Source organism: Heterodontus francisci, chromosome 2 (genome assembly GCF_036365525.1).
Source record: "Heterodontus francisci isolate sHetFra1 chromosome 2, sHetFra1.hap1, whole genome shotgun sequence".
Lineage (NCBI taxonomy): Eukaryota > Metazoa > Chordata > Chondrichthyes > Heterodontiformes > Heterodontidae > Heterodontus > Heterodontus francisci.
The window spans coordinates 180,606,995-180,620,433 of NC_090372.1; positions in this window are offsets into that span (position 1 = coordinate 180,606,995).

Here is a 13,439-nt window from a genome sequence, read left to right on the forward strand (position 1 = left end):
CACCTCGCACCACCTTCGCAACACCTTCCCCCTCGCACCCCCACCCCCTCTTGCACCGCCTTCCCCTCCCCCCGCACCCCCTCTCGCACCACCTTCGCAACACCTTCCCCCTCGCACCCCCACCCCCCTCGCACCCCCTCCCCCTCCCCCTCCCCCCTTGCAACCCTCACTCCCCCTTCCCCCCGCACGCCCCCTCGCACCCCCTCCCCCCTTGCACCCCTTTCCCCTCGGCATCCGCCCACCCCCTCCCCCTCGCACCCCGTCCCCCCCTTCCCTCTCCCTCCATGAAATTGCACAGTTTACTTGTTAGGGCCCCTGCTCAGGGATAGGAGCTAACAACCCCACTGCCTTGTGGGCTTCTCGGGAGAGACCAAGGCTAAGGGAGTAAACCCTAACAGAAAATCCGGAGCGGAACCCCGACAGTGGTCATGTGTCACCTTTGGCATCTTTCCGGCAGTTCCTGCAGCCATGCCGGTGCCAAACGTTGTGCTCTGCACTCCTTTCGGCCCCATTAGGAAGGCCGAGAGTGGGGTTTTGACGTTTGGGGAACTCACAACCTCCATACATCCGCCCAGGCATTGCCATGGAGAGACACTCCATAGTCGCCTCACAGCGACCAAAACAACACGGAAGGCAGCAGTAATGGGTTATAAGTCCAGCTCAATTGGCGTAGAGATTGGGCGCCACAGGTTGCCTTTGTTGGTGGGAGAGGTCATTGCATCTCACTGGACAGCTACCGCCCGCCTCAAACCGGGCAGCCCCCGGTCAGTAAGGTTCTGTCCCGCCACAGTCCACCTGCTTCAATGGGTGCTTGGAGCTCAGGGTCATTGCCCGCAAAGCGGACTGCAACACCGCACCAAACAGCACGAAAAAAAAAGGAAAGGAGGTACCAGCCCTTTGTTTTGCAAGCTGGAACGTCGGAACTATGTGTCCTGGCCTGTCAGAAGACCTTACACAAATCAACGACTCTCAGAAGACCGCCATCATTAACAACAATCACATAGACTCAATGTGGACATTGCAGCACTTCAGGAGACGCGCCTCCCTGCGACCAGATCTCTAAGAGAGCGAGACTACACCTTCTACTGGCAGGGTAGGGATCCTGAAGAACCAAGACAGCATGGAGTGGGCTTTGCCATCAGAAACACTTTGCTCAGCATGATAGAGCCACCTTCAAATGGCTCGGAACACATACTGTCCATCCAACTGCTCACCGCCTCTGGCCCAGTACACCTACTCAGCATCTATGCTCCAACACTCTGCTCCCCACCTGGTTAAAGACCAGTTCTACGAGGAACTCCATAATATCATTCATAGCATTCCTAATACCGAACATTTGTTCCTGCTGGGGGACTTTAACGCCAGGGTTGGGGCCGATCATGACTCATAGCCCTCCTGCCTTGGGTACTATGGTATTGTAAGGATGAATGAGAATGGACAGAGACTGCTGGAGTTGTGTACCTATCACAATCTCTGCATTACCAACTCGTTCTTTCATATTAAACCCTGACACCAGGTTCCATGGAGGCACCCAAGATCACGTCTTTGGCACCAGCTGGACCTCATCGTCACAAGGCGAGCCTCCATAAACAGTGTTCAAATCACACGCAGCTTCCACAGTGCAGACTGCACCAACCACTCCCTGGTGTGCAGCAAAGTTAGATTCAAACCAAAGAAGCTACATCACTCCAAGCAGAAGGGCCGCCCGCACATCAACACTAACAGAATTTCTTATCCACAGCTGTTACATAAGTTTCTAAATTCACTTGAAAAAGCCCTTCAAAACACTCCTACAGGGGATGCAGAGACCAAGTGGGCCCACATCAGAGACGCCATCTATGACTCAGCAATGACCATCTTTGGCAAACGTGAGAAGCAGAACGCAGACTGGTTTCAATCTCACGTTGAAGAGCTGGAACCTGTCATAGCTGCTAAGCGCATTGCACTGCTGAATTACAAGAAAGACCCCAGTGAGTTAACATCCGTAGCACTTAATGCAGCCTGAAGCGCCGCACAAAGAACAGCCAGGCGTTGTGCAAATGACTACTGGCAACACCTACGCAGTCGTATTCAGCTGGCCTCTGACACCGGAAACATCAGTGGAATGTATGATGGCATTAAGAGAGCTTTTGGGCCAACCGTCAAGAAGATCGCCCCCCTCAATTCTAAATCAGGGGACACGATCACTGACCAACGCAAGCAAATGGACCGCTGGGTGGAGCACTACCTCGAACTGTACTCCAGGGAAAATGTTGTCACTGAGACCGCCCTCAATGCAGCCCAGTCTCTGCCAGTCATGGATGAGCTGGACGAACAGCCAACAAAATCAGAACTCAGTGATGCCATTGATTCTTTTGCCAGTGGAAAAGCCCCTGGGAAGGACAGCATTACCCCTGAAATAACCAAGACTGCCAAGCCTGCTATACTCTCAGCACTCCATGAACTGCTTTGCCTGTGCTGGGATGAGGGAGCAGTACTACAGGACATGCGCGATGCCAATATCATCACCCTCTATAAGAACAAGGGTGACCGCGGTGACTGCAACAACTACCGTGGAATCTCCCTGCTCAGCATAGTGGGGAAAGTCTTTGCTCGAGCCATTTTAAACAAACTCCAGAAGCTGGCTGAGCGTGTCTACCCTGAGGCACAGTGTGGCTTTCGAGCAGAGAGATCCACCATTGACATGCTGTTCTCCCTTCGTCAGCTACAGGAGAAATGCCGCGAACAACAGATGCCCCTCTACGTTGCTTTCATAGATCTCACCAAAGCCTTTGACCTCATCAGCAGACGTGGTCTCTTCAGACTACTAGAAAAGACCGGATGTCCACCAAAGCTACGAAGTATCATCACCTCATTCCATGACAATGTGAAAGGCACAATTCAGCATAGCGGCACCTAATCAGACCCCTTTCCTATCCTGATTGCCGTGAAACAGGGCTGTGTTCTCGCACCTACATTGTTTGGGATCTTCTTCTCACTGCTGCTCTCACATGTGTTCAAGTCTTCAGAGGAAGGAATTTTCCTCCACACAAGATCAGATGGCAGGATGTTCAACCTTGCTCGTCTAAGAGCGAAGACCAAAGTACGGAAGGTCCTCATTAGGGAACTCCTCTTTGCTGACGATGCTGCATTAACATCCCACACAGAAGAGTGTCTGCAGAGACTCATCGACAAGATGGCGTCATCACAGGACGTCAGAAATGCCCCATCCATCAATATCGGCGACCACGCTCTGGAAGTGGTTCATGAGTTCACTTACCTAGGCTCAACTGTCACCAGTAACCTGGCTCTTGATGCAGAAATCAACAAGCGCATGGGAAAGGTATCTGCTGCTATGTCCAGACTGGCCAAGAGGGTGTGGGAAAATGGCGCACTGACACAGAACACAAAAGTCCAAGTGTATCAAGCCTGTGTCCTCAGTACCTTGCTGTACGGCAGCGAGGCCTGGACAACGTATGTCAGCCAAGAGCGACATCTCAACTCATTCCATCTTTGTTACCTCCGGAGAATCCTTGGCATCAGGTGGCAGGACCGTATCTCCAACGCAGAAGTCCTCGAGGCGGCCAACATCCCCAGCATATACACCCTTATGAGCCAGTGGCGCTTGAGATGACTTGACCATGTGAGCCACATGGAAGATGGCAGGATCCCCAAGGACATATTGCACAGCGAGCTCATCACTGGTATCAGACCCACCGGCCGTCCATGTCTCTACTTTAAAGACATCTGCAAACGCGACATGAAGTCCTGTGACACTGACGACAAGTCGTGGGAGTCAGTTGGCAGTGATTGCCAGAGCTGGCAGACAGCCATAAAGGCAGGGCTAAAGAGTGGCGAGTCGAAGAGACTTAGCAGTTGGCAGGAAAAAAGACAGAAGCGCAAGGAGAGAGCCAACTGTGTAACAGCCCTGACAACCAATTTTATCTGCAGCGCCTGTGGAAGAGTCTGTCACTCTCGAATTGGCTTTTATAGCCACTCCAGGCACTGCTCCACAAACCACTGACCATCTCTAGGTGCTTAACCATTGTCTCTCGAGACAAGGAGGCCAAAGAAGAAGACTGCACTCCCCTGTGGAGCTTTGACTAGGTGTGGCACCACCCTCACAGTTTCTGTGCCCCCTAGAGGTCTTTCTTTGTCTCTGCAGGTTCCTGTAAATGCTGTTAGCAACTCTGGTGGGGTGCTTCTCGTGTCTGCCTTTACATAGGAGGATGTGGGGGTCTAACCTTTCACATTTTTTGGGGGTGACTGACTGGACAGTAGGAGTTTTCATCTGGGATTCCTCCCAGACTTCCTTTCACCTTCAGGAATCCTCTTGGTCACGTTTTCCCCTTACCTGTCTAATCTTTTGCCAGCCTTGTGCCTGCCGGTCCGCTTTTGTTCTCAGCAGGGCTCCCTTACAGTTCACCAGCCCTCTGCTGGAGGGTCCTCCTAACACCGGTACAGGATTCGGGGGTGCAGGTTTCAATGTAGGTTGGGGTTTCCACTCAACCTGGCACATGGGGCAACTCCTGCAGCACTCCACCACATCTTTGTGGAGTTTTGGCCACTCAAACTGCTGTCTTATGCGGGCTTTGGGCTTTCGCAAACCGGCATGTACAGCCACAGCAGTCTCATGGGCCTTTCTTAATATTTCTCTCTGGTACCTCTGTGGCACCACTAACTGGTGAACCACTGTCCACTCCTTGCTCTCAGGTCTCTGAGGTGAACTCCATTTCCTCATCAGTACCTTGTTCTTTAAATAGTAGAAATCAAGGACTCCCTCTGCTTCACTTTCAGACTGGGCAGCCTGTGTTAACTCTTGCAATACTGGGTCAGCTCACTGAGCCTCAGCTAGGGAAAATCCATTTAACTCATTCCCTGGGTCTCCTAATTTTCCAAAGAAAGTCTCAGACAGACAGACCTGATCATCTGCCTGCAGTGCCAATGCAGTCTCCTCTGGGGAGCTGGTTTGATCATGGCCTGATCTACTACACATTCAGGGAAACTGCAGGGGTCCGTGTTCCACCACTGCCCTGTCTCTCTGACCTCCTGCTGTCTTTCTTTCACTACTGGAGGGGGGTGGCTACCACCTTCACCCCCACCTAATCATTACCTAGGAACACGTCAACTCTGTCCACAGGTAAACTCGGGAAATCCCTATGGTCACTGGTCCCAAAACTAGATCACACTCCAGGTGCACGCCGTGTACAGGTACAGGGATACACTGTCCACCAATACCATTCACCACCATTCTGGTATTCACTTCACTCTCTGGGGGAAAGGTCAGGCCTTTTTCCAGTAAAAGGGATCTAGTGGCCCCTGTGTCCCTGAGAATTACTATGGGCTTGCTTACCCCACTCCAGGGGAATGGGGTTACTTTCTCTTCAGACACAAAACCCTGATAACCCTCAGGAATTCTATTAAATTTTCCTGCACTTGCAGCCATAAGCTTCCTGGGTCTCACTCTTACTGCAGTTAAAGCTACAGCTTGTTCTGCTGTGCTTTCCATCAGGGTCCCTTCTTCACTACGTGAGTGTGCCCTGATTAACCCTACAGGTTTTCCCTTTAGTTTCCAGCAGTCAGCTTTTAAATGCCCTGCTTTATTACAATGGATGCGCACAGGTCTCTGGGTCTCACTCTTGCTCATAGCACCTTCCTTTTTGGCTAGAGGAGTGGCCCCCTGTGTCTCCTGCTTTCCTTTCTCTTCCAGGACTGCTTGGGCTCCTATCACCTTCTCACCCTTTGTCCTTTTCGAATTTGTGGGGGTGATTAGGAAAGGTTCTCCCCTGGAAACCGACTTATAAATTAAAGCAAATTCATCGGCCAGAATAGCCGCTTACCGAGCCCTCTGGACCCACTGCTGCTTTCTCTACATGGGTCTTTATGGAGAGTGGGTGGGAGCATTTAAATTCCTCTAACAGAATTACTTCCCTGAGATTCTCATAGCTGAGCTGTACTTTAAGAGCCCTTAGCCACTAGTCAAAAGCCAGCTGCTTACTTCTTTCAAACTCCAGATAAGTTTGATTAGCTTGCTTCTTGAGGGTTCTAAACTTCTGGCAATAGGCTTTGGGTATTAATTCATATGCCCTGAGGATAGCATTTTTTGTCAGTTCATAATTTGATTAACTCTCATCTGGCAACAGGGAATAAACCTCATGGGCTTTTCCAGTTAGCTTGCTTTGCAGTAAAACGGGCCAGATCTCAGCTAGCCATTTTAGCTGTCTTGCCAGTTTCTCAAAGGACACAAAAAATGCTTCCACATCTTCTTCATTGAATTTTGGAATTAGGTGAGCTAGTTTCAACAATTTTGTATCCAGCCCTGAATTATGCTCCTCCATATTGGCCATGCTCTCACTGGGGTTACTCTGTCGCCCCCTAGTTAACTCAAGCTGCTTCAGCCTTCTTTCTTCACATTCCTTCCAGAATATTCTTTCTCTCTCCCTCTCCTGCCCTTCATTTTTTTTTCACGTTCCTCTGGAAGGCTCTCTCTCCCTCTCCTGCCTTTCTCTTTCTCTTTCTTCTAATTCAAGTTTCCTTTGTTCCAATTGTATCTTTGCTAATTATACCCTGTTGGAGTCTTCTTCTAACCCTGTTTCTGCTTCTTCAGATTCAAGGGAAAAATGATTGGCCCCTAGTCTTAGGAGTTCAGACTTCCTAGCCTTGCCACGTACTGTGATCCCACTATGCTCAGTCATTTTCCTCAACTCCTCCATAGACAGTGCTTTTAACTTATCCCAAGTTACTTCACCCTGGCTTGGGGAGCTACTAGCTTCAGTTACAGACATGTTAGTATTCAATCACACACAATCACAAGAAAACCTGTATTGAAATCTTGCTCTTTTTTGATCAGAAACAATTTGGCTTCCCACTTCCAATTTCTCTCGTTTGTCTGTGGGTCAATCCTGGACGAGCCCCCAAATTTCTGTTACGACCAGATGAGAAATGTATCTTGGGGTCCCTCTCAGCCTTCACCTGGTCTTACTGTAACAGGGATTAATTTTAAACACACTGTGTTTTTAGCTCCCCTTTTGTGAATCCTTGTTCACCACTTTCCAATTATAAGGCAAAGAAACCAGCACCGACAGGCTTTCTTAGTTTTAAAGAAGAAAAGTTGAAATTTATTAAACTTAAACTCTAATTCGGTTGACACCTACGGATACACAACATGCCCAAGCTAGCATGCATACATTGCGCAGGTTCTGGTGTTAGACTCTGCAAAGGACATCAATCTACCCAGTCATATCTCATTCAATTTTTGGACTAGAACACATTTATAAAGTCTAACGTGCAGTAAGTGTCCTCAATGACCAGGGAGGAACTCAAGAACCAGCTGTGAATTCTAATTCGATGTTCACGTTTTTCCCACTGTTTTCATACCCATGAGAAAACATGGTGTCATATTCGAAAAAAGATCTTTCAACCTAGCTTTGGAAAAAGACTGTTACTTCTCACAGTCCGGATTTTTATCATGTCATGATTTAGCTGGCTGGCTACATGCAAACGCAACATTAGCACATGGTGTAGCTAGCTCTAACTGTCAACAGAAGTAGTTCACATTGGCATTGCATACTAATTTGTTTGCTAGCTAGCTAATACAGTTGTGCTGCTCTCCAACGAAGTTTGTATGCTCAGCTACTTTACTTATAGGGAGAAATGTGTTTTAAATCTGACTGTATTTTGATGGCATTAAGTTGGCTATACACTTTATATATATTGTGATGTCCTTGGGATTTGGGTGGGGTTTAGCTGAGTTTAGTATAAGGCATGAGGCAAAGACAGAGACACAAAGACTGCAGTTGCTGAACATAAAAGCTTCTCCTTTTATTTTGTCTTAGTTTCATTTTCTCTTTGCTAGCACGTGTGTTCTATAGCAGCCTCTAGAGTACACAATGTAATTGCAATTTCAAAACACTGCAATACTACATCCATGCCCATGGCTGTGTGAATAATTTTGGCAAATGTCCAGGGTACAACATGTTGGTGCCTAACCCTGGTAACAGGTAAGGTGGGGTGAAGTCAGGAAGGGAATTAAAAACAAAAATGAGAATTTTATATTTGAGGAGTTGTGGGACCAGGAGTAGGTCAGCGAGCACGGTCATGATGGGCAAGCAGGACTTGGTGCAGGATAGCAAGCAAGCAGCAGAATTTTGGATGAGCTGAAGTGTATAGAGGGAGGGTGATGGTGGCCGGCCTGGACAGAATTGAAATAATTGAGTCTGGAGGTTACAAACACAAGGAGGAGGGTTTCAGCAACAGAGAGGCTGAGGTGGGATAAACAGACAGTTTTAGTGATGGAATTGGAAGCTCAGCTCAGGATCAAATCAGATGCCAAGGTTGCAAACTGTCTGGTTCAATCAGACATAGCACCCAGGGAGGCGGATGGAATGTGTGCTGAGGGTACGGCCTGCGGCAGCAGCTAAAGACGATGGCTTTGGTTTTCCCACATAAAATACAGATGAAATTGTTGCCATTTATTTCCCTGACAGAAGCATTCCTGAAATATATACCTGCCTCAACCCTTCCCCAAAGAAGTTACAAGTACAATTTTGTTTTTCATTATTAATAGCAGTTATGGAACACTTAAACCCTTTCCAGACTTACGCTTCACAAAATGAATGATAAATGATTTAAATGTTCCTACAAATTCACTGCTTGCATATTTGCAGATTACATGTCAAACAGAAATGCTAATGATTAAGTCCATACTGTATTATTAACAACGGTGACCTATAACTAATGTCTAGAGATGTGCGTCAATAAATGGTTCTATTCTAGGTGTATGGGAATTTCCATCCTCAATGCTATGATTATAACGATCTAGTACTTGCAAATGATTCATTGCACAGTCATCGCGCTGATGCAGCATGACTGCCTGCTGAAATGTTTTTTAAAAAAACATTCTCTAAACAACAATCAATAGCACCACTGATGAAGTAACTACCTTGAGGGGAGCTGCAATGCTTGCACAGTGCTGAGGATCTGCAATCAAATCTTAAAAGGTCAAATGACAAACATTTCTACTTCCTTGGTAAAACATTCCTCATACCTATGGACACCTTCACTGCTTCCACTCTCTGCTGGTTTAATCATCACTCATGTCATGATAAGTATGTATTGTTGCATATTTATAATGTTTTTAACCATTATATTGATAATTAATTTGCAAAGTATTATCTGTTTATATCCTGATAAAATAGTTAACAAATTTTGTGTATTTTATATCCGGTATTAAACTTCTAAGCTTCACAGCTCAAAATGCAACATCATACATTGACTTTGGAAGGAAGTTATTAAATTATTTTATTTTGTTAATGATTTGCAGTTTTGCTGGGAAAATGAATGCATTCTGAAATCCTGACATCTGCATTGTTCACTATTAATATTGGACCACATAATTCTTCTGAAACCCTAAGGATTTTAGATTCTATATACCTGCAGAGCTGGCGGGCAGCCATAAAGACAGGGCTAAATTGTGGCGAGTCGAAGAGACTTAGTAGTTGGCAGGAAAAAAGACAGAGGCGCAAGGGGAGAGCCAACTGTGCAACAGCCCCAACAAACAAATTTCTCTGCAGCACCTGTGGAAGAGCCTGTTACTCCAGAATTGGCCTTTATAGCCACTCCAGGCGCTGCTTCACAAACCACTGACCACCTCCAGGCGCGTATCCATTGTCTCTCGAGATAAGGAGGCCCAAAAGAAAATACCTGCAGCAATAATGATATTTCTAATGAAATGATTACACTATTTTAGAGAAAGATCAATGTGTTAAATTAACTTCTTCTCATATCAACTCAAAATGCTGCTGTTATCTGCAGCGTTCAATATGCACATATTCATGACATGATCTCCTGAAATGTGATGCATTTTGCTGTTGTTCTACATGATGGTCAGAATATCTTTTGCAATAATGAAATGATTAAGGTTTTTTTTTTATTCTGCAAAAGATAAGGCTGAATCATTTGCAACCAGCTTCAGCAAGAAGTGCCAAGTGAATGATCCATCTCGGCCTCCTCCTGAAGTCCCCAGCATCATAGATGCCAGTCTTCAGCCAATTCGATTCACTCCACGTGATATCAAGAAACGGCTGAAGACACTGGATACTGCAAAGGCTATGGGCCCTGACGACATCCCAGCAATAATACTGATTATTTGTGCTTCAAAACTAGCCACGCCCCTAGCCAAGCTGTTCCAGTACAGCTACAACACTGGCATCCACCCCACAATGCAGAAAATTGCCCGGCTATGCCCTGTGCAGAAAAAGCAGGACAAATCCGATCTGGCCAATTCCTGCCCTATTAGTCTACACCCGATTATCAGCAAAGTGATGGAAGGTGTCATCAACAGTGCTATCAAGCAGCACTTACACGGCAATAACCTGCTCACTGACACTCAGTTTGAGTTCCGCCACGGCCACTCAGCTCTTAACCTCCTTACAGCCTTGGTCCAAACATGGACAAAAGAGCTGAACTCAAGAGGTGAGGTGAGAGTGACTGTCCTTTACATCAAGGCAGCATTTGACCGAGTGTGGCATCAAGGAGCCCTAGCAAAATTTAAGTCAATGGGAATCAGGGAGAAAATTATACAATATATAATGGATGGTAGGACCCTAGGAAGTACAAAGGTCAGAGGGACCTTGGTGTACTTGTCCATAGATCACTGAAGGCAGCAGCTCAGGTAAATAAGGTGGTTAGGAAGGCATATGGGATACTTGCCTTTATTAGCCGAGACATAGAATATAAGAGCCGGGAGGTTATAATAGAACTGTATAAAACGTTAGTGAGGCCACAGCTGGAGTACTGTGTACAGTTCTGGTCGCCATACTATAGGATGTGATTGCACTGGAGAGGGTGCAGAGGAGATTCACCAGGATGTTGCCTGGGCTGGAGCATTTCAGCTATAAAGGGAGACTGAATAGGCTAGGGTTGTTTTCCTTGGAGCAGAGAAGGTTGAGGGGGGACATGATTGAGGTATAAAAAAATTATGAGGGGCATAGATAGGGTAGATAGAAAGAAACATTTTCCTTTAGCGGAGGTATCAATAACCAAGGGGCATAGATTTAAGGTAAGGGGCAGGAGGTTTAGAGGGGATTTGAGGAAAAAAAATTTCACCTAGAGGGTGTTTGGAATCTGGAACGCACTGCCTGAAGAGGTGGTAGAGGCAGGAACCCTCACAACATTTAAGAAGATTTAGATGAGCACTTGAAACACCTTGGCTTACAAGGCTACGGGCCAAGTGCTGGAAAATGGGATTAGAATAGATAGGTGCTTGATGGCCAGCATGGCAATGATGGGCCAAAGGGCCTGTTTCTGTGCTGTATAACTCTATGATTCTATGACTCTAGGACCTTGGTTCGGGGATCAGGATGTAGAATCGGTTTGGGTGGAGATGAGGAATACGAGGGCAAAGAGGTCACTAGTTGGAGTAGTCTACAGGCCGGCCCCCAAACAGTAATCACAATGTAGGACGAAGTACACAAGAAGAAATATTGGGTGCTTGTGATAAAGGGACAGCAACAATCAAGTGATTTTGATCTACATTTAACTGGAAAAATAAGATTGGCAATAGTAACCTGGATGAGGAGCTCATAGAATGCTTTCGAGATAGCTTATGAGAGCAGCATGTTCTGGAACCGACCAGAGAGCAGGTTATATTAGACTTAGTATTGTGTAATGTGGCAGGATTAATTAATGACCTCCAAGTAATACGATTGAATTTTACATCCAGTTTGAAAGAGAGAAGAGTGGGTAATAGTAGGGGATTTTAATTACCCCAATATTAACTGGGATAGTTTTAGTGTGAAAGGAATTGAGGGAGCCGAATTCCTGAGGTGCATTCAGGAGAACATGTTTGCCCAGTATGTAGCAAGTCCAACAAGAGAGGGCACAGTTTTAGACTTAGTTTCAGGAAATGAAGATGGGCAGGTGGAAGTAGTGGCAGTGGGAGAGCATTTTGATGGTAGTGATCATAATTCAGTCAGTTTTAACATAATTATGTAAAAGGACAGAGATAGAACAGGAGTTAGAGTTCTCAATTGGGGCAAGGCCAATTTTACTAAACTGAGGAGTGATTTAGTGAAGTGGACTGGATGCAGCTACTTGAAGGTAAATCAGTGTCAGAACAGTGGGAGGCATTCAAAGGGGAGATTCAAGGGGTTCAGGGTAAACATGTTCCCACAAAGAAAAAGGGTGAGGTGGCCAAATCTAGAGCCCCATGGATGCCAAGGAGCCTACAGGGTAAAATAAGACAGAAAAGGAAAGCTTATGTCTGACACCGAGAACTCAACACTACAGAAAGCCAAGAGGAGTATAGAAAGTGGAGGGGTGAAATCAAAAAGGAAATTAGGAACGCAAAGAGAAGGCATGAAAGAATATTGGCAAGCAAAATCAAGGTGAACCCAAAGATGTTTTATCAATACATTAAGAGTAAGAGGATAACTAAGGAGAGAGTAGGGCCCATAAAAGGCCAAAAAGGTAACCTATGTGTAGGAGAGGAAGATATTGGTATGGTTCTTAATGAATACATTGCTTCTGTCTTCACAAAAGAGGGGGACGATGCAGATATTGTAGTTAAGGAGGAAGAGTGTTAAGTATTGGATGTGATAAACATAGGGAGAGAGGAAGTATTAATGGGATCAGCATCCTTGAAAGTTGATAAATCACCAGGGCCAGATGAAATGTATCCTAGGCTGTTAAAAGAAGCAAGAGAGGAAATAGCAGAGGGTCTTACCATCATTTTCCTGTCCTCAATGGATACAGGTGTGGTGCTAGAGGATTGGAGAATTGCTAACGTTGTACCTCTGTTTAAAAAGGGAGCTAAGGATAGACCGAATAATTACAGGCCAGGCAGTCTAACCTCAGTAGTGGGCAAATTATTGGAATCTATTCTAAGAGACAGGATAAACTGTCACTTAGAAAGGCACAGGTTAATCAAAGATAGTCAGCATGGAATTGTTAAGGGAAGATCTTGTTTGACCAATTTGATTGAATTTTTGAGGAAGTAACAAGGAAGATAGATGAGGGCAGTGCAGTTGATTTAGTCTACATGGATTTTAGCAAGGTTTTTGACAAGGTGCAACATGGCAGACTGGTTAAAAAAATTAAAATCCCATGGGATCCAGGGAAATGCAGCAAGGCGGATACAAAATTGGTTCAGTGGCAGGAAACAAAGGGTAATTGTTGACAGGTGTTTGTCAGGTGCTTTTTGTGGTGTATATTAACGATTTGGATGTAAATGTGGGGGGCATGATCAAGAAGTTTGCGGACAACACAAAGATTGGCCGTGTGGTAGATAGCGAGGAGGATAGTTGTAGGCTACAGGAAGATATTGATGGTCTGATCAGATGGGCAGACAAGTGGAAAATTCAACTTGGAGAAGTGTGAGGTGATGCATTTGGGAAGGTCAAATAAGGCAAAGGAATACAAGATTAATGGGAAATACAGAGAAGTGTAGAGGAAGTAAGGGA